General features: G+C 25.6%; 1 protein-coding gene across 1 annotated transcript in view; it reads right to left on the minus strand.

The window, feature by feature from the left end:
- The window catches only part of LOC132929609 (head-specific guanylate cyclase), a 237,184-nt gene that overhangs the window by 186,035 nt on the left and 29,193 nt on the right, over positions 1-21,956 (minus strand). The gene's annotated exons all lie outside the window — the stretch shown is intronic.

The following is a 21,956-nucleotide window of genomic DNA, read 5'->3' on the forward strand; positions in this document are numbered from 1 at the left end:
GTGGGGCTAGACTTGAAAGTATAATAGGTACCTATAGGTTATAATACTCGTTGTTCAACATTTTATGATCAAACATTTCCATTATATTATACATTATATACACTATTGTTGTATTGTATATACCATAATAATATATACATATATAAAACCTCTTGTAAGAGAGTATTTCTCTCAAATTTAACGCAAAAGGGTTCCTTAGAACTCGATTGGTAGTTTATTGAAACTACCAAAGGTTTTCGGATATATGTCGAGAGTGTACGTATATTCGAACAATGACGTGGCGTTTGCAAACTCAACCCAACATCAATTGGCTGACCCTCTTGGGAATGTTTTTACTATGCAATACCCCCAAGAGTAACAAATTTGGTGAACATTTGTAACGATTGAAAGGCGCAATGGACAATTTTTTTTTTATTATTTTTTATACAATAATAAATCATTAATCCTTCAACGATTACCCTTTGAATGGGCCAGTTTTGTAGGGTGTAGCTAATGAAATATCGTAAAATTGTAATCCATCTTTTATTCATTTTCACAAATGTGAAATAGCGTTACAACATCATATTGATTCACTGATATCAAAATGTATGCAATTATAACGTATATTGAATTATTCATAAACATATATAAATAAAATCTATTTTTTAGGAAATTCATATATAATAATCCTAGATCCATCAACAGATCTAAGAATGAGGGTGGAGGATAAAACTAGGTATGCGGCCAAGTCGTTAATCATAGAGTAAGTGCTAATGATAATTATATTAAATAAAAAATAAATTACAGAATAAAAATGTGCACATTCATTTTCAACGCATAGTTACATCTTTTTATTACTTATATTTTATTAAAAATGAACTAAGTTATTTATCATCTATACACCTTTTTTATAAAATAACAATATTTAATTGACAATTATATTAATAGTCATGTAATGAAAATGTTATATTATTTTCTCGTTATGAAAGTATCGCTAAAAATAACCACAGCACTTGAGTACTCGATAATACAGATAAACCAGGCTGCTCATTAGTGAATTTATTAGCGATGATCATGTGTATTTTTGATGCTTAACAGTTATATTTATTATATTATCATCGTTATTATCATTTATCATTATTCAGTGTTACTAGTTTAATAATGGAACATTCAAAAAAAATATCGGGTAGTAGTTTCCTAACATAATATGAACGGCATATCAAACATTTTTTTCATTGCCCGTAATATTGGCATCTAATGAATGCAATTTTATTAAGCTGAAACTAATTAAATCATATTTAAGGTCGATATTAAATGACCTGTCAATCATATCCATTGAACACGAAGTTGCTAAAACCATAAATTATAAGACATTTTAAATATATTCAGTTTGAAATACGCAAAAAAAGTCTTATTCCAGTTAATTTCATATTTATTTATTTATGAGTATAATAAAGGTATCGGCGGTAAACACTTTATTGAATTTAAATGTGTAACTTCTAATTTAGAAGTTTTATTAACCAACAACATTGTCAAATAAGTTCATCTTTTTGGAAGCTTATTGAAAGGTTCCAATCTTTAACATTATTTATTGTAATACAAACCGCGGTGTTGGAATAATTAAAACATTAGGTTCAAAAATATCCATTGAAGTGCCCATCCATATCCAATAAATCCATGTGTATATTATTGGATCGTTTTTGTAAAATAACACATTTGATATGCCTACATAGTATTATAAATAGGTTATTAAAAATAGCTATAAAAATATTAAGAGAAAAAAACCTACTTTGTACAATATAAGTAAGACCTTATAATTATACGATTTTAAAAGTACATAAGATACATGTTTAAATTTAAACGATGTTTAGAAAAATTAAATTTAAAACTGAGCTTGTTTACGTTTACAACCATTGTTGTTCTTTTTTTAAAACTCCATTCACGTTCACTGAAAAATTGACGCATCCATTGGGAAATCATTTATTTTTATTATTATTAGATTCTAGTTTAAAACTATTACAGGTCAACAATTAAGTAATTTCGTCATAATATTTGGTAATAATTGCATAATATAGATGTGTATATTATACATAACTGAGAAAGAGAGAAAAAATATAATAATATAATACCGCTAAATGTTAACTAAATTATAATGAGTTACATAAGTACCTTCAGTATTAATAATTTGATTTAAATAATAATTATAGAGTTTATTTAGAGAAGGGAAAGTAGAGGGCTTAATAAAATTCTTATTTTGGTCAAGAAACTATAAATTGTATTAAAAATACTGTTTGTAGATTGAGCTGCAGCTATGTTAACATTTAATGGTCCCAGATTGGATTTGGTGACATGACAACTAGTGAGAGCCTCTTATTATGGTTTTATGTTTAATATTTTGACTTGCTGTATTGATTTTTTGTATAATTCTGAAAGATTTCTGATTTTCTATACAAATAAACCGTCGGTATGCAAACTAACTTGGGTACGTTTTTGAATAGAGATAGTTGCTCACTCTCAGTCTCGCCATCAAAACAACAAAACGATTAGGTGAACTAAAAATTTTTTCATCGTGTTGAGAAGAGCTAGAATACGATGACAAATACCATTTTTAATTCATTGTAAACGATGATTGAAACGATGACATAATTTTTATTCCCCGAAACATAGCGTTACATATTATCTATTATATTATAATTTTTATTTTGTATAATAACGAAACGGAAAATAGTCGCTAAGATTTTAACGATATGGAGCACGTTAACGCAGAAACCGTACCGGAAATAATTTAATTATTTATTTAAATTAGGAATTATTATACAAGAAAATTAAATGTTTCTTTTTAATACTTTGGAAATTGAAAAATTCTTAAGACATTCGTTCATAATATACCTTTTGCACGCCAAATTCCGCGATTCGTCACTGCGATCATTATGTTAATCATACATTTTTTCATAACATTGATTTCTAACGTCCCAAAATGAAGGGATGTACTCTGTCAACTGAACCGTTAGCATTGTCGCAGTGACAAAAAGCGAAGTGCTAACCGTATACGTGTGTACGATTTGCATGTGCTGTTTTCGTCTGTCCTACGGGTAACACATTGCAAACTTCCACTTACCGGGCCATACATATAACACATACATTAATTTAATACGATATTTAGATTGTGTGTGTCTGAGTATACGACATAAACATAATATTAGACGACGCACCAAACGTACCGTTTATGTATTATTAGTTATTATTATTATAATCCGTTACCGGTTCTTGCCATGTGTGCCTGTCAATCAACTCGGCGAACGACTTGTACTTGTCGTATAACAATGTCCAATAACACAACTCATCGATGTCTTCAATATGACACCCGTATGACACTCCTCGACAATACCATAATAAGCGTACGGTCTAGACGACTAGCACGTCCGAGCACGATGAACGTTAAGGATATTTGTACTATAATTAATTTACGAACAAATTTATGTTTTAATATTTTATTCCTATTAAAGTTAATTGCATATGCGACACACGAAACATATGGACAAATAATATTATATAGATTAGGTATTGTAACTTGTAAGTCATGACTATTATGTTTGTATTTGTCAAAATATTATAATATGTAATTATACTTATTACTTATTCGCGAACTTACATTTTATGGTAATATTGTTTACGGAAAATAATTAAATGTTCAGCATAAGTCAGCTCTAACGACGAAATGTTAAAAATCAAAAATATATATTCATTTCGTTTATTTGGTCGAATATACGAGTATCTCAATAATAAAACGGTTATTTTAACTATACTACTATTATCACAATATAATTCTATAATGTAGTCGTAGAACTTTCTCGTAATATTATTATTATAAGCACCGGCAATATTATTCAAGTAAACTGTAAATCCTCTCCAATAGTAGCAGCGGAGCATCCCTACAATATTATATGCGACCTATACCCCACAAGTTGAGTTCACACAGAACACAGAAACGATGTCAATATTGTATTGTACCCGTATAATATAATATGTATAATATCTCGAGCATCGTTACGGTCATCGCATTTATCGTGAGTTTATAAAACGTTGTTTTTGGTAAGTATCTAGTTGTTGTATATAAACTGTGTTGGTAAATGAATGACAGCATTGATGTAGGTGCTTTTATGTAGAAAAAATTTTGTAATATATTTGTACTTGTACTGAAATATAATATTATTGTGCAAAACAGTTATTTAATATATACCTATACATATATAAATATTAAATACTGATCAACAAAAATTAAATAATCGTGGTCCCATAAATAACCAACATTTACAATTGCAAATTTTAAATAATATTGTTTATATTTATTACATAACAATTAAAAAAAATAAATAAATAATGTTTATTGTTCTGAATCAACATGATATTATTATAGATTTTAAAAGGCCAAAATAATGCATTTCTGTAGAAATAAAACACAAATCATCTTTGTATTTATTTTATGTTCTAAATGTCGACTCTACTAAAAAATAATTTGTATATCAACAATAACAAATAAAACGAGCAGATACAAAACCATTGACTTCGTGTATTTGGTACAATCTCATACATAAATATGAATTCAATATCACATATTATAAACGTTTTGAAACTACTAAACAAATTAAAAAAGTTCTGTTCACAAAATTGTATTCTTCAGCAAGATAACATTATTTCAATGCTGATATTATGTCTATAACAAACATGTATAGTATAGGAAAGTCATAAAATAAAATGATTAAAGTTTTCAGCTATAATTCTGGATAAGTCGAACTAACCCGATCCCTTACACTTTACAAAAGACACGCCTTTTCAAGATACCCGAAATTCAGTTTCAACAATTTAATCCTAAAAGGATATAAACTAATAGTTAATATAACAATGTAAGCAATGTTTACTTCAAAACAAACATTTGTACAATGAACTGTATTGTGGAATAATTGTTTTATGTATAATTATAATATATACGTATTAAATATGCACTGAATTATTGTTTTTATTTTATTAAAATTGAATATATTAAAAATAATATAGTTTTTAAATGTAAAAAGTGGCATTTAATTAAATATATACCTATATATATTTAAACTTGATTACTAAATATACGTAAGTTGCTATCGAATATTTTAAGACAAAATAATTGGAACAACCAGACTCCCTATGTAAAATGAAAAAAATAATAATTTATGCCGAGAGTGAGACTTTTTTATAATATTGTAATGCATATAAAATTACTTTCAGTTCTAGTACCCATAAACTTTGTAGATTTTTTTTTATATTTGCCAGTGTCCGTGATAAATAAAAGTATGAAAAAAGTTTTTTTTTGTCAAGAAAAAACAAAATCGATGGTACAGTATAATTCCCAAGATTTTTCAAAATAAACTTTATATTATATTTAAACTATTATAAAAGCCTGAGACATTAACAGTTAAAACAAAATAACAACAAAAATTAAAATATACAATTGTATTTTTGTACTATAGTTGGCAAGGTATATAAAATTTATACAATATTGTTATAAAAGTTTATTTTTTATTTGTATAATTTGAAAAACTAAATTGAACAACACAAATATTATGAAAATATTGATTTGCATTGTTTATGAACATCAAACTTTAAAGGGATGTTTGATATTAAAGATTTCAATTAGTTCTTCTGTAAATTAAACGAATACTTTCGTATCACTTACATTAATTAATTTTTCGTTTTATAGGTTCGATAATTTCAAAGTTTTATAATCTTTTATCAAACTATATCTTCGCGTTTTTGTTCTACGAATCACACAAATTGCATAGCTATAAGTTTAGTATTTGCATAAAACATAATATTTATGTGACTTTTATAATATTAGAAATGCAAACTAGTGGACCACTGTTTGTTTAAGATCATCATGGAAAGATTAATAACATCACGGGCTACAGCAGGTTTTATCTGTAACTTTTTCGTATCAGAGTTTAGTCACAAAAATGTTATCATATTATATGTTCAACTTGATAGTCATGTCCATTCATATTACATAGACAATTATTTAAAATCTTGAAATATTAAAAAAAATATTTGGATTCTTACTTCAAACTATAAGATTGATTTATAATAATTTATATTTTTTGTTATGAAACTAGTAAATAAGTTTTCAGGAGGCAATTTAAATAAATTTCGTAGATGTATTATTATATATTAATTTAAACGTAACTTTTACATTTTTGTAGTCAGTGTGATGTATCGATCGCATACATAATGTGCAGTATTGTGATATTTATACATTTTAATATTTAAACAACTCGATTCCAAAAATCTTTATATATTGTAAATTGTATTAAAACAATAAATGTATTTTTCAATTTTAACTAAAAAAAAATAACACAAAATTCTATAAAGTCTAGACAATACATTAATATCACAGTTCAATTTTAGACGGGCTATAGATAATATTTATATTATTAAATATTTAAATATACAATGAACGTTTTTACTGTTATCTTAAAAACAAAAACCAGTAACTTTTATTTGTGAGATATACATATTTATATATAATATTTTTTAATTATTTTTTATGAACATTTATATCAAGTTTTGACTTGTATTATATTGATCATTAAAAATACAATCGTTAGTAAGATAAAAGTATTGGGAATTGAACTGTACACGAAAATAAAAATTTAAAAATAATTGAGTCATAACGTAATAATCTAAAATAGTAGCAAAAAAAAAAAAATGAAGCTGTCAAAATGTGTTTTTTTATTTCGTTGGTTGTGACTTGTAAAATAGACGAAGGACAATACGATTTTTTTATTTTATAAGAAGGAAATGCTTATCTGTTTTTTAAGAGACAATTGTTTATTTAAAAGTATTATTGTTATTTTTTTTTAATTTAAAATGTAATATTTTATTTTTAACATAAATTATGAGGTACCTAAAAAAAATATAATTTATATGGCTGTATATAGTTTTCTACAAAAACAAACAGATATTTACGCTTATATACTACAAATTATATTTTTTTTTTACTTAAAAGATTATACAACAATTTATTGTAAAACGATTATACCCAAAATAGTTTAAATTAGTTACTTAACTGAAAAAATACTAATTTCTATTTTCGTTTAAATGAACTTTTTAACAAGTCTGTGTCATTCAATTGTACACTTAAAATTAAGTTGTTGTAATAAACCAAAATTGTAAAATCAGACTCATAATTTAAATAATTCAAAATAGTTATGTAAAAATTGAATGCACATATTATATACAATAATATTCATCCAAGAATAAATGTTGTATCAACTGTGTCCAAATTGCACCTAAAAAATATATATGCGTATATAACTTAAATATATATACATACATAGAGAGAGAGAATATTTAATGTACTATATTAAACGCGTTACTTCATATTTTAAGCTAGAATAAATTAATGTGTGACAATGATTAAATTAAATGAAAAGATCTGATGATATTATTACTATATTGTCTTTTTTCTATTATTGAATTAATATTATTATATACCTTAATTATTTACATAATTTAAAACATATTTAGCTAAGAATAAAAAATTTTATACGACGAACAATAATACGTCGTATTATATTATGTAATAAGATAAGATTTGCACGCAACTTTTAGTAATTTATAATAATTAAATTTTGAAAGATTTTAATAGTTGTAAGAATTAATTGTTAAACAATACACAATATACGTTTCAATTTATTTACATAAATCAAATTCTAAACACAACTAATAAAATCATTTTTTATAAGACTATTTTTAACCGTCTTTGCTAGATAGTATTGAGTTAAAAAAGATCCTATTTTATTCAATTTAAAACAAGTGTATGGCAAGTAACAAAATTTTATACGATAAGAATTTTTCTTTTAAGCTTATTTTTAGCTCTGTGTTTTTTTGTAAGTTATCAATTTTCGTAAGATGAAAATTTGCAAACAAAACAATTTATTTCATAATATCAAATAAATTAATATTGTTTATCTCATTATTATTATAAAAAACTCAAAAGCATATTTCCACTATATAAATTTCAACATTATAATGCGTTAAATGTATCTAATCGTGAAACATTTTATCGTTATTCTCAATTCTGATCATACAATATTTAATTTTTACACTAGCAGGTTCTTATTTATCAACTATTATGTACATTTTAAGTTTTATAACAATCATAGGTAGTTAATACTTGTATAATATGATGGTGTCTTTTATTTATAAATATAGTTTTTGACTAATGAGTTTATTAAACTACCTATATCATATTTTTTTGAGTTCAGTATCTGGCAGGAATCATAAAAGACATATTTTAACCTAGCAATAAAAACTTAAAGATGTAAATAATTTTAATTATACGTGTCTATGTGCTTTATTTAGCCATTAAAGTTTGGAGAGCAAAAAATTGTATTTACGTGATCGAAAATGATAAAAAAAAAATATTTGTCAAGGGTACTAAAACTGTCATCTGACTCGAGTTGTAAAGTAAGGTTGCAATAGGTAGTCAACTAAAGAACAAAAAATAAAAAGGTTGGTACTCGGTACGTTATCATCTGGAAATATTAGCATTCCGTTTCGTCATTTTAATATCAAATAGTAAAGCTTTACTAAATTAATAGAGGTAATTTTTTATTGAAATTAAATAACGAAATATGTATAATATATTTCATATTATAATTTTTAGATATTCCTTTGTCAATCAAATTATAAATAATATATTTAAAAAATATATAAAACTAATATACATAATTTAATAATAAAAGTTTATATTTCGTTACAAGTTGTAACGTTATTTGTTATTATTTGCTTTAATACGTTTTAGAACATAAATATCTAGTAAAAAACCATCATGCATTAAGGTACATAGAAATAATTGTCTTATATCAACTGATCACATAAAGTAAATAAATATGGAAACATTTAAAACGGTTTTACGTACTATATATAAAAACAAATAACATTATGTTTATGTATTATAATTTATAGTACAATAAGAAAATACAATGCCATTTTAAACATATATGTCAGACCATAAAAATTGATCTATGAAATTGTATACCCTTAACAACATAAAAAAAATTAAAATAAACGTCTTTGGTTCTGTACCACTTGATGGCTAGTGTAATACAATTAAAATATATTATAAAGTATATTATAAATATGAGTCTACCATTTTTTACTTTAAATAATTTTTATTATTATTGAAATATAATTTTAACTAATTCTTAATTTTTAAACTAGAATAATTAAGGCATATTAAGTTTTTATAATTTATTTGTGATTTATGGTAAATACATATAAGATAATAATAATCTTAATTTATTATAGTCATATAAAAGCTAAATACAATACTATCATCCCACTTAAATACACGCGAAACTTTGAATTTTTCATTAATATCTACCAAACTAAACCTCATACATTAAAATAATTAATCACACGATTTTTATCACTTTAAAGTCATTACTCAATATCTTATAAATATATAGATTTTTGTAAAATATTTTCATAAAAATAAGTCAAGGTAAGTTTTTTAGTATATAAATACAAGGTCGGAACTGGAAATTAATTTTAGTTAGGTTTCGGGAAAGGTTTTAAGCTAAAAAATTGTTTTCTAATTGTATTATAATATTAAATAGATTATTTTACTACCACATAATATATAACACGAAACAATTTCAGGGGGGGAGGGTTGAATACTTATTGCTGAGGTTTGAAATGTTTACACATCGTATATTATTAAATTTTAATTTTAATGACATTTTGATTAATTTTATAGTATTGCCTATTTATACCACGATTTTAATCGTATTGTAAGTCGTTATTGATTCAAAAATTAATAAAAACAATAAATATATGATTTAATAATATATATTATTATAATGATTAAATATTAATAAAGTATTAAACTCCATGATTTGGACCAAAGTTGATTCAACTAACCATATTCTAAAATTAAAATAAATTACTATCACAGCATTATAAATATATAATAAATTATACTAAATAAATAATATACAGGCTGATAAACCGTGTTTGTTCAAAATCGTTTTTCATATACAACAAATTTAACACGTAAATTACAGTGACTATTACTTCTTAATGACGGGGTACGATTGTAAAGCAGAGTTGTTACCTACCTACTCCTTTTTTAATTAATAGCAGACAACATAAATGGACAAATATTTCAAACAGCGAAGTTAATACAAGTACTATTATATTTAAATATTTAACAGATGTAGGTGTGGCAACAGCATTTACACGATAAGACTATATGTGTGTGTGTATAATAGTTTAAAAGGGTGATAAAAAAAAAAAACAACACCCATTGTTTGTATACGATTTCTTTCTAACGCACTGCAAAATTCGTAGCAAATGATAGTAAATGTAGTCGACTGAAAGGGCGGATATCACACATATATACGTATATGATACGATACCCTTTCCCACTAGAAGGTCTTAGGTGGACGAATATCAATTTGTCAATATGTACTACCATCTACCGGTCCATTGTTTATAGGTCGGCTTAGGTTTACGGAATGTGTCGTTTTACAACAGTCAGCCGATCGTTAAATACGTTTACCCCCTCGACATGTTCGTGCCGTAAAAATGGCTCAACGTCCCTTATATATATTTATAATTTTGTTAAAATTGCGTTTATCAACCAATGTACTCACAATAACGGCTGTCGTCATTAATTACCGTTTCCGTTGTGTCATTGAATCCTTTTTGTCGCGATAATACAAATAGTTTGTCCCTTTATATGGCTATTACCGTCTTAATGACACACAATAACGCATTCAATCGTCTGAAGACTGATTCAACTCATCTCATTATTTCAAAAATATTTATTTTTTATTTAACTATATTAATATTTTAGAATGATATGATTAAGAAAAAACCCAACTACAATACCTTTTTTTGAATGAAATTGATCAGGCAGGCAGTTGACTTTAATATGATTGTTTCCAATGTACTATTTACAGTATTATTACTACCTATTTATAATATTTCTGTCTGCAGTATGTATACGAGTAACGTATGTCTCAAATTAATGTTCTAAATAATTGTCTTATAATTGTATTTTTGGTTATGTAATTCTATAATTTGCCTTGATGTACCTACTACCTAAATGTAGTTTATAATTAAATAGCCATGAATTAAAATATACACTTTTTATGTTGCCATAAATAAACGCAGTTCAGTTTTAAAAAATAAAAACTAATGGTGAATAATATTCGAATAGTCATATTATAGTGTGATCTTCCAAGTAAATATTTTAACAATTTTTGTTCTCAACTAGTATAGTATAGGTACTAAAAAACAAATAATAACTTGGCCTTTATTTTTATAATTATCTAATTTATTTATGACTCAGTATTAAATCTAACCTAATCTGACCGTTCATAGCAAAATTAAATTCATTTAAAACAAAACTTACTTGTAATATCTTAGCCGCAAAGTGTTAAACTATAACTATAGTGTAATTTGAATTGTACAAAAAACAATAAATAACATTTGATCTACTTTTTTTTATTTAGATAATTCAAACAATTGTTTACAGGTCAATATGCAAAGATGAAAAACTATATATTTGTATATATTGTTTATTCTAGTGTACGAAGAATGAAGATGTTATAAGAAATATTATAAAATGTTTATTTTATAAAATAAATTTTGGATATACCTGTATATATGTGCTTGATTGAACAAAAACGAAATGACTTACAATCACTTTAAAAACACAAAAAATAAGTAGAAATAGTAGGTAGATACCTATTTTAAACGATATATAAAAATGATTTATATAATAAATATATTTTTATCGGATAATTATGACAGACAAATACATTTTTTCTAAATAATTGGTTATACATAATATGTTATATTAATATTATCACGGTAACAGCATTAATAACGATAAAACCTTATTAAACTTAAAAATTTTCGCTTTTACCAATTTATCTTTGCAAATTTTAAGATAAATTAAATAATTCGGTGTTATTCAGAATAATATTATTGTTATTATTTGGGATTTTACAAACGATCAATGATGGTTATAGAATACATTTTCTAGTATGGTCTAAGCCCAAAGTAAAAAAAAATAATATGATAAAAACAAAATATGTATAATATGAATACTGTTCCACATAATTAATTTAAGCTTATTTTATCAAAACAGATAAATATACATAAACAAATACGATACTATTTATGATAATATCAAAATAATAGAATTGCTGAAATTTTAAAATATATTTAATGTTATATTCTAATAGTATAAGTTACATTTAACAGTGTAATGTAATTACATTTTGTTTATGTCTTATGAACTTATCAATGTCACAGTAGTAATGACATGAAAAGTGTTAAAATACAAACACAATTAAAAAAGTATGTACCTAATTAAAAAATGAAGTTAATATACCTCATACTAAAGTTATATAACAATTAAGTAAATCTATAGTTATATATAATCGATAGTATTTATTTAAATTATATTATATATATTTCAAGTATACTTATTAGTACCCATATAAATTATAATATAAATAACTTAGAATAATAAATTCAAATACTAATTTCAACTTTATCTCATTTCATCTTAATCTTTTTTTATTTTCCAGACTTAAGTCATAATATACAGGTATTTTATCCTAAGATTTATCATTTTTCATTTATATAAAAGGGTCTAAATAAATTTAGTCCGCTATAATTTTTGTGCATTTCAAAAGTGGTAAATTGAATCTTGTCAAATAAAGTAGTAGGTAAATAGTGTACCAAACTTAACCTACCTATCGTATGCATACTGCAATAATTATTATATTTATATTTATACCGTATTATTAATATTACGTAAACTGAAAAGTACGTGAAACTAATCTTGATTAATTAATTACATTTTTTAATTAATAATTTATACAATTTATACTATAATTACTATGAAATAAACCTATTATTGATATGACTTCTAATAAAGATTATTATATACTAAAAAATATATAATTTTGTGTTTTCCTGAGACTCACATACATACTATCTTTTTTTTTCTGGAACCCAATTATCTGAGATATGGTCATTTGGGACCTAATTTACGAATTTACCAATCCTGGAATGAAAGTCTAAGTTATACAATAAGTATTGAAATGTTGATCGAATTATCATGTATGTTATCTTGAAATTATTTACCAAGATCAATCGGTAGTTTTTGAAGTTAACTGATAGAACCCAGTACTACACCTAGGTTTTACTGGTATAGCTTATATATATTTGAATATATCTGAAGACTGATAGATATCTTTTTGTATAGGTAACTTTAAACATTTAACAAGTCTATTGGAAAGTATAATTTTATACGCAATATGTATAAAATGGTTAAGTTACACATTAATTTTTCAAACGGAATAATAATAGTTTGTCTAACAGATTTTGCAATACAAAACTCATTCATTTCGTTTGTGTACGCGGGAAAGCTGTTTGATTGCTAAACAAAGATTTGTGAGATGATTGGATAAGCGACGTACGTTTAGTGTTATTGATATATAATCGAAAAATTGAACACATACGGGCAAAAAATCAACACCAAAAACGACGATTTGACGTGGGCGTTAAAAGCAAAACAAATATACCTACTACAGAACTGCAGAAATGACATACATCGGGAGTTGTATAAAATATATCGATTTTCTTTTGTTTGAACGGGTCACACAACATAATACACTTGGATTATGAAACGAATAACAGAAAATAAAAACAAAAAATAGCTGAAACCCGTTAATAGGGGCGAAAAAAAACAATGTTTACACGCGCATTTTGAACAAGCTATATACACATAATAATACTATACATATACTTAACAATATTTCATCGATTTCGGACGTATCGCGCTTATGTATGGACCTACTTCTGACAGAGATGCAGCAAACGGTTAGACCGATGACGGGATTAAACGATTTTCTGACGAAATTGTTATATCGGTTGATCACGAATAAGACAGTTGTTGGAAAACCTTGCCTTGTGAAAAAAAAATACAAACGCCAGTCGGAATATTAAAGGTGCACCGACCTCGTGTACAATATTATATTATATTCAAGGGTGACAGACGATATCTGATAGCTCTGCGAATCTCGTCGATAAGTACATGGAATGCAAATAATGTGGTCCACGCAGTACAATGTATCATCATAGAGACTTTATAATTTCAATTCAGATCGGGTGTAAACTGATTATACTATATTAATATTTAGGTACCTAATTAATAATAATTATTATACAAAAAAACAATGTTTGTAATCGAAATCCAAAAATATTATTTAAAACTTTTCATACTTTGCGTAGATAATATTAAATAGTAAGGGTGACACGAACCGATTAATATAAATTGTTGTTAATTTAATTTATATAAAACGTTAATTTCATTGTAGCTATATTAAATCAGACTTGATGTGTAAAATTGAAGTGTCGCATTGTGATCAATATTCTTGGTCATGTTCCAATTCTTTGAAACGAAAATCATTATACTTATCTGATTGTTACAATCGGATGAAAATTAATTGAAATTTAATTTCAAAAACTCAAACTTTACAATGACAATATCATTTTTTTCTTTCGCAAAATTAAAATTATCGTATAAATCGAAAAAAATGTTGATCATTACGATCACGGCATAAACAAAAAATGATACTATAAAATATGTATTGTTATGTAATATGTATTATTAATTATTGTATTTACTGTCCGTTTTATGATCACGCGGTCTGCAATAATTTGTTTGTATACGTAATATTATATTATTGAACTGTAGGTACTTTTAATAATACTATTGTATCAATTTCAGAATAATTTAAATTCTGATTATCTTCTCTTTGTTACTTTACCGGAAATCCTGTACTAGCGTACTATACACGATAATATTATTATATGTAGGTATGTAGGTATGTAGATAAAGTACATCAGGGGCTCTCAACCTATGGGTCGACGTTTTTTTGACGGGCCGCAAGCAAATTATAATAATAATACGATTAAAAGATTAAACGAAATAATTATATTACGTATTATGATGTGGAACACATTATCGCAATGTGCATAAAACGGCACGACTAGAATTTTTTTTACGGGTAGGTCGCTTGGCAGTATCATGAATGGTTATGATCGTGGGTCACCATGTCGAACATTTTAGGAAACACTGCAATTTTATGACAGCATGCAGTGCAGTAGCGGCGAACTACCACTGTCTGAATTTTTGCGTTTAAACGAATACGCTTGATGTTTTCGTCGTGCCGGATTCTCCACGGAAGTCACGTACCCATACCGAATCCGTTCCCTCCCACGTCACTTGCAGTTTTACCCGATGTGCACCGTCAGTCCCTCCCACCACCACAACACAAGCTGCACCGCTGCACGTAATAATATTAAACTACCTATATAGGCACACTTTCTCAAATAAATATGTAATATTATATAATATTATAACACAGGTACGCGTGTAATTACTTACTATACTATTATACTATTATTACGACTATGTACGCGCATAACAATTTTGCGCTGACCATCAGACACACCCGCGGCGTGGCACTATGCTCTGCGCACATAATAGCCTGCTGTGCACGTCATAATAATTGTAATTACCTACATAATAAAGGCCAAGCTGGACGGTGTGTATGATATTGTAATGAGGGAGCGGAGGCGGCGACGTCAGTTCGTGTGCGTACACACTATGTGTAATTTTACGTCCGAAACACGCGCGATACGTAGGGTAGGTACCATACCTCTATGATGATGATAATAATAATAATATTAATAACAGTAACGACACCACGCGCAGTCGAGTTTACCGGACGCGCACAAAACTTGACCGAGCAATATCTCTGAAATAGCGTCGTCGCCAGACCGTAGCCAACCCGTTATTATACGCGACCGCCGCAGCCGACCTTTTAATATTATCATAATATGCTCGCAATACGTCGTCTGCCATTCAGATAAGATTTGACCGTGATGACCGTGCGCGCGTGGACATACCCGTTATCGGTTTATGGTGTTATTATGGCTATCGATACATTATACGTCCGTATATAATGTATACTCGTTTAATATTTTCTTCGGTTGTCTAATAACTCTCTTTACAAGTTTCTAACCCTTTCTGAAGAAGAAAGATCGTTTAGCAAGTCGTCACTTCGTTTACAAACTACCTACACACACACACACAATTTAAATGCTTATAATATAATAACAATTTGATGTATACATTCTTATATATAAATTACCTATAATACGGTCACATTGATATATATATATAATTTATAGACGCATCCCAAGTATTTATGCATAATATTATAATAACTTGGTATTTTGCATACTTGGATAAAATACTTTCTAAAAGTATTTAGCATAGAACAAGTATTCAAACACCCTTCTAAAAAGAAAATAATAATATTCAAGATATTTTTGCAAAACACATTAGTTAATCAAAATATATTTTTACTAGACTTTGTTTGGGAATTTTTAATTATTTACACAATAACCATATTATTTATTAGATTATACGATAAAAATTTAACATATTCATGTATTGGAATTCTAGACTATTTTAATATGGTAATGAATGATTATTATTTTAGTAGAATTACTATACACTGTCTAGAATATTATGTTATTTATATATTAATAATATTCAATAATTTTAATAGTAATGCTGCCTAATTGTCAACATAAAAAAAAACTTAATTCAATAACAGTTTTAAATACATATTATTAAATTTAGAATTTTTTAAATGTTTTAAACCTTTTAGATCCTTGATAAAAGTTTAGAGGTGCTAAGTATAGTTCAATTTCGTTATTATGAAAGTTAATAATTAAGGTTTGAATAAAAATAAAAGCAAAATTAATATTTTAAAAATGTATTCAAAATACTACTGAAGTGTAAGTAATAAGTATGATATTCTGTATGTTAAAACGACTATTTTTATTGTCTCCAGCAGATTGGATACACAATGAAGTATATAAATAATCGAATATTTTACTATTCTCTGGAGCATAAAAATACCCTAGTGAATTTAAACTATATATGCGTCATCAACTGTATTGCGCTCTTCCTAATATTTTCATTTTTATCGTTATTAACTGCCATCAAAATAATAAAATACCATAGATCGCTATGAAATAACTAAAAAACAACGCTCTTCTAAAATAATATAGAATAGTGTAGACCATGAGTGTAGCTTCCGAGCAACTAAATATAGAGCAGACACACTATTTTAAATGTTAATATTATTATTATCGTGTCTAGTGTCTACCATTATAATAATATAATATACAGGTAACCGCAAACCACGGAAGTCTTCATCTGACATTTATACATAACAATTGTGCTATTATCTATGATGTATAAATATATTCCGGGTTTAAGTATGATCCTGTACAGTACTGTATTATTTGGTAAAGATAAAGGAGGGATAGCCAACGTCCATACTATGTTGGTATGATGGGTTTGCTTGTGGTTCATATATTATACATGATGATTCACTATTTACCATTTACCTAGTATACTATCCTCATTTATTCTTTTAATAATTCAACTAAACAAATTTTTATTTTCGAAATTTTTCATTATACTTAAAAACAATGTTTTAAAATATTTTTAATTTTGCATGGCTCTTAATCCAGTGCTCTTAGGTGATACAAACTTATTTTTTATAATGAGCTCTTCTATTTTTAGCATAAATTATAAAGCAGATTATTATTATTAATTTTTATTTTAATCTGAATTTAGTAATGTCTAGGTCAGATTAGAATGAAGAAGATAATCTGTTCGGTTTATAACACAAGGCACCTATATTATTTGATTATACATACACAACAGAATAAAATATGTAACTGCCTCTTTTATAAATGAGGAATACACTATGACTGTGGTAAAATCGAAACTATCACACATACCATAGAAATCCTATTGATATAAAGCAGGGGTGGCGACCTATTTTTGGCTCAAGTGCCAAATTTTTCCAATCAAGGTTTTAAAAATTTTTCAAACGAAATTATATTTTCTAAATATAAAAATAAACTTACAGATTAATTATAGGTAGGCCATATTTGTTTGTAATTATAATTTTTAAAATGCATACAATTTATTTCTTTGACTTTCTAATAACCAAAATTTTCAAAATTTTAAATATTTTAACGTTTTTCATTCCGTAGGTTAGCCACCCCTGATATAAAAAAATCATAAGTTGTTGACTACATAAAGTTGATGAAAAGGCAATAGACTGGCTGTGCAATTTTAACGTTCACCTTAGATATAAAAATGTATTATATATTTTATATTATTTATTATTTTTATTAATTTAATTTATTTTTGACTAAATTTTAAATTCTATGTTTATGTTGCTTATAGTTCCCCGGATATTTTGTTTTATCGACAATACCTAATATGAAAAAATATATAGGTATATCATAAGGTCACCGAGAAAAAGGGAAAATGACAATTTTATAATTACATCAGTCAATATTATTAAGATATTGATGGATAAATATTTTATAATATTATTAGTAAAAATGATCTGATTAATAATGACTAACAAGCACTTGGCTTAATAATACATATGTTTTATATTTTACTGTCTTGGCCCCTGTGACAGTTGTGGTAAGCAGATTATTATAATACATTATTTTGATGTCATAATAAATCAATGCATTTGAAAAGCGATTCTCGTTGGAATAAAATTAGTATAAAGAAAAATGAATATAATAATTTAATTAATTAATATAATTTATCTAATAATTAATGTATTGGGATTTAGTTTAAACATTGCACAATTTAGTTTTAATTTTTAAAACATTCGAAACTATATACATTTCAAAGTATAGTTTATTATTGAACGACTTCTTATGATTATCACATAATCTTATATAACGTATAAGAGGATGTTTGAAATGTATTGTTTTTAATTAATAACAGTGGCTTCTAATTTTTACAAAAATCTCCTATGAACAAAATAAACAATTTATTCAATTAAAATTTTAATGTATGCCAAGTAAATGGGTGTTATCATTGTTGAATAAACATATTAGTTAATGGCATTTTACATTTTTTTTTGTATTACTATTATTATAAATCATACACTTAGAAAACACGCAACTGTTCGAAAAGCACCATACTACATTAGCATATTATTTTGTTTGTGTTTTTATTTTTCTATATTTCTAAAATCCTATATGAACCTTACTAAAATAGAAAAAATTCAACTTCAGAGGCGTGCGCGTGGTGTTATAATAATTAAAATAAGGACAATAATTTTCATAAGTAATAATAAAAACAAAGCATAAAATATTGTTTTCCCATTCAATTAAAAAGAATTATCCACTCAATAATCGAATGAAACAGTTTATATATAACGTGCTTACTGCTTAACCAGTCAATCAATTATATTATTTTATAATTATGATATTATATATTTATATAAAATATAATTTATACTATTTTTATTCACAAATCGCAATAAAATAAAAACAAAACATAAAAAATTCAAAATACAAAACATAATAATACTAGTAGTCGATGGAATTGTTTATTAATCTCGGGTGTTTTTTGAGGTTTTTCTTTTTTGATAGCCATTATATTATAACCAAGTACAAAATATATGGACAACCATTGTTTGTTTCTGTGACGCTTATAAGACATTTCCAAATAACCAGTACACTATTGTCTATTACACACATATTGTTACTCGAAACCGTAATATTATGCTTATTAGCTAAGCGGGTAGGTAATTCAAGACACTAAACTGTAAAATGTAAAGATAATACGTAACTTTGCTAAATTATTTTAAGTTAAATATATTTCATTCGTTCTAATAATAATAATAAACAAAAACAATAGACAACCAATATGCATATTTTTTATTCTAATTTCTTTAAACATAATTTATTAGTCATTAGATATACAAAATAACTCAAAATACACACATATTTCAATTCATTCATTTATTTGTTTAACAAAATTTTAATGGATATTAAAACCTATTTCCCCCCTGAAAAAAATTATTAAACCTAAATAAATGTTTTATACTATTATATCCATTCATTATTTTTATTAATTACATTTTATCGTGTTTCAGAATAGGTTAAAATATATATTTTTTTATCATTTAATAAATTGTGGTATTCGAGATAACAGGGGTGATCATTATAGGTAGTCTTGGAAATATTTTGGTAGTCGAGATAACACGGAAGTACCTATTTTTATTATATTATTTTCCATGATAATCATTATATTAATATTGAATTAACAAAACTATTTATTATTGTTATTTTTATTCCAAGGCGGGTATTATTTATTCTCAAAACAAATGTTTTATTATAAATCTAGTCATATTATAATCATTTTTTATTTCTCTAAAAACATTGTTTTTATCGGAAACATGATCACAAGAACCAGTGTCGCTAACGCGGTGGATGAAAAGTTAGTTTAGATTTAAGTTCAACCTCCCTAGAATTTTTTTTTCATATATACAAACAAGAAAATCAATTTTTGAAACATAAATATTTTTAATATAACCCTCTTCCAGCTATTAGAAACTTCTGAGTACGGCGTCAAGAAATGATTGTAACATATACCTACATTGTCAAATTATATACGTCAACATAAATTTCTACAGAATCTACGTACACTAGCTGAACCTAATGTGGTATTCCAATGTAACACAATGATTGTAATAAGAATGAAATATTATATAACTAGTATATATTTAAAATAACGATTCAAATGAGTACTGTGCACATGACCGCGATAATATAAAATGTACATAGTTTTATTATTATTATCATTAGTTTCGTCATTAATATTTGATTTGTGTAAGAAATAGAGGTGGTTATTTAGTTTATGTTTTCATACGTACATGTTTTAGGCGTTTAAATTTTTGTTTTATTCAAAATATATGATGGTTATAAACTTTATTATTTAGTAAACAAATATGATTTTAGTAATTTTTATTTAGTATAATATCGATAATCATAATATTTTTTTGGCTAAGCAGTAATGATTTCTATAATAATCAATATTATATTGCAACTAAAATATTAAAAATTAAAATCATAATTATAATTTTTATATTTTTTATATAAATGTTTCATAATTATTGGTTAATATGTTAAACTATTAAAAACATATTTTAAGTTTTACTTGACAACTGACTAATTCCTAATACATTGCTTAGTTATATCTATCTCTTAATCTATATTACATATGAAACATACAATATTTGTTAGTTATACACTTACAAGGATAAAATAATTATTATGATATTCAGGTTAATTTCTTAAATTAATTTTTTTAGTCCATATTTTATAAATTCGACTTTTTTAATAAACGGAAAAATCTAAGTTTTAATAATATTTTTTTACAGGTACTTTACTTTTAGTGACTTTCAATTTAACTTTACGTTGATAATTCATAATTTTCATGCATAATGGTTATGTTTGTGATATAAACAAACTGTTATCGTCAAATGTTTTACAAACAAAACTATAATCATAGCTATGCTCATATTAATAAAGGCTTATGTGTTTGATGTTCATAAAGGACCATATGTGAAAAAACCTAAACAATAGAGTGGTGGAACACAGAAATAAAAGAGATAACTATATTTTAATGTGAAAGACTAAAAATCTACTTTTACGCAAAACCATCGTAAGCCTCTTATATTCTTTCAGCCTCAGATATTCTTGTTATTTTAATCGCCTATTAACTGCAATATAATATGGAATGTATAGCTCTTTATTTAATTGAAAACGATATCTTGCTATGAAATGAAACAATTGAACATATTTTTCTTTATTATTTAGACTACCCATTTTTTTCAAATGTAAATTTTAGAATTTTTTTTTATATTCTATCTTAAACATGTATTTAAAACAATATAATGTTATTTTTAATCATAAGACAATTTTTTAAAACCAATAATGAA

This window comes from Rhopalosiphum padi, chromosome 4 (assembly GCF_020882245.1).
Source record: "Rhopalosiphum padi isolate XX-2018 chromosome 4, ASM2088224v1, whole genome shotgun sequence".
Lineage (NCBI taxonomy): Eukaryota > Metazoa > Arthropoda > Insecta > Hemiptera > Aphididae > Rhopalosiphum > Rhopalosiphum padi.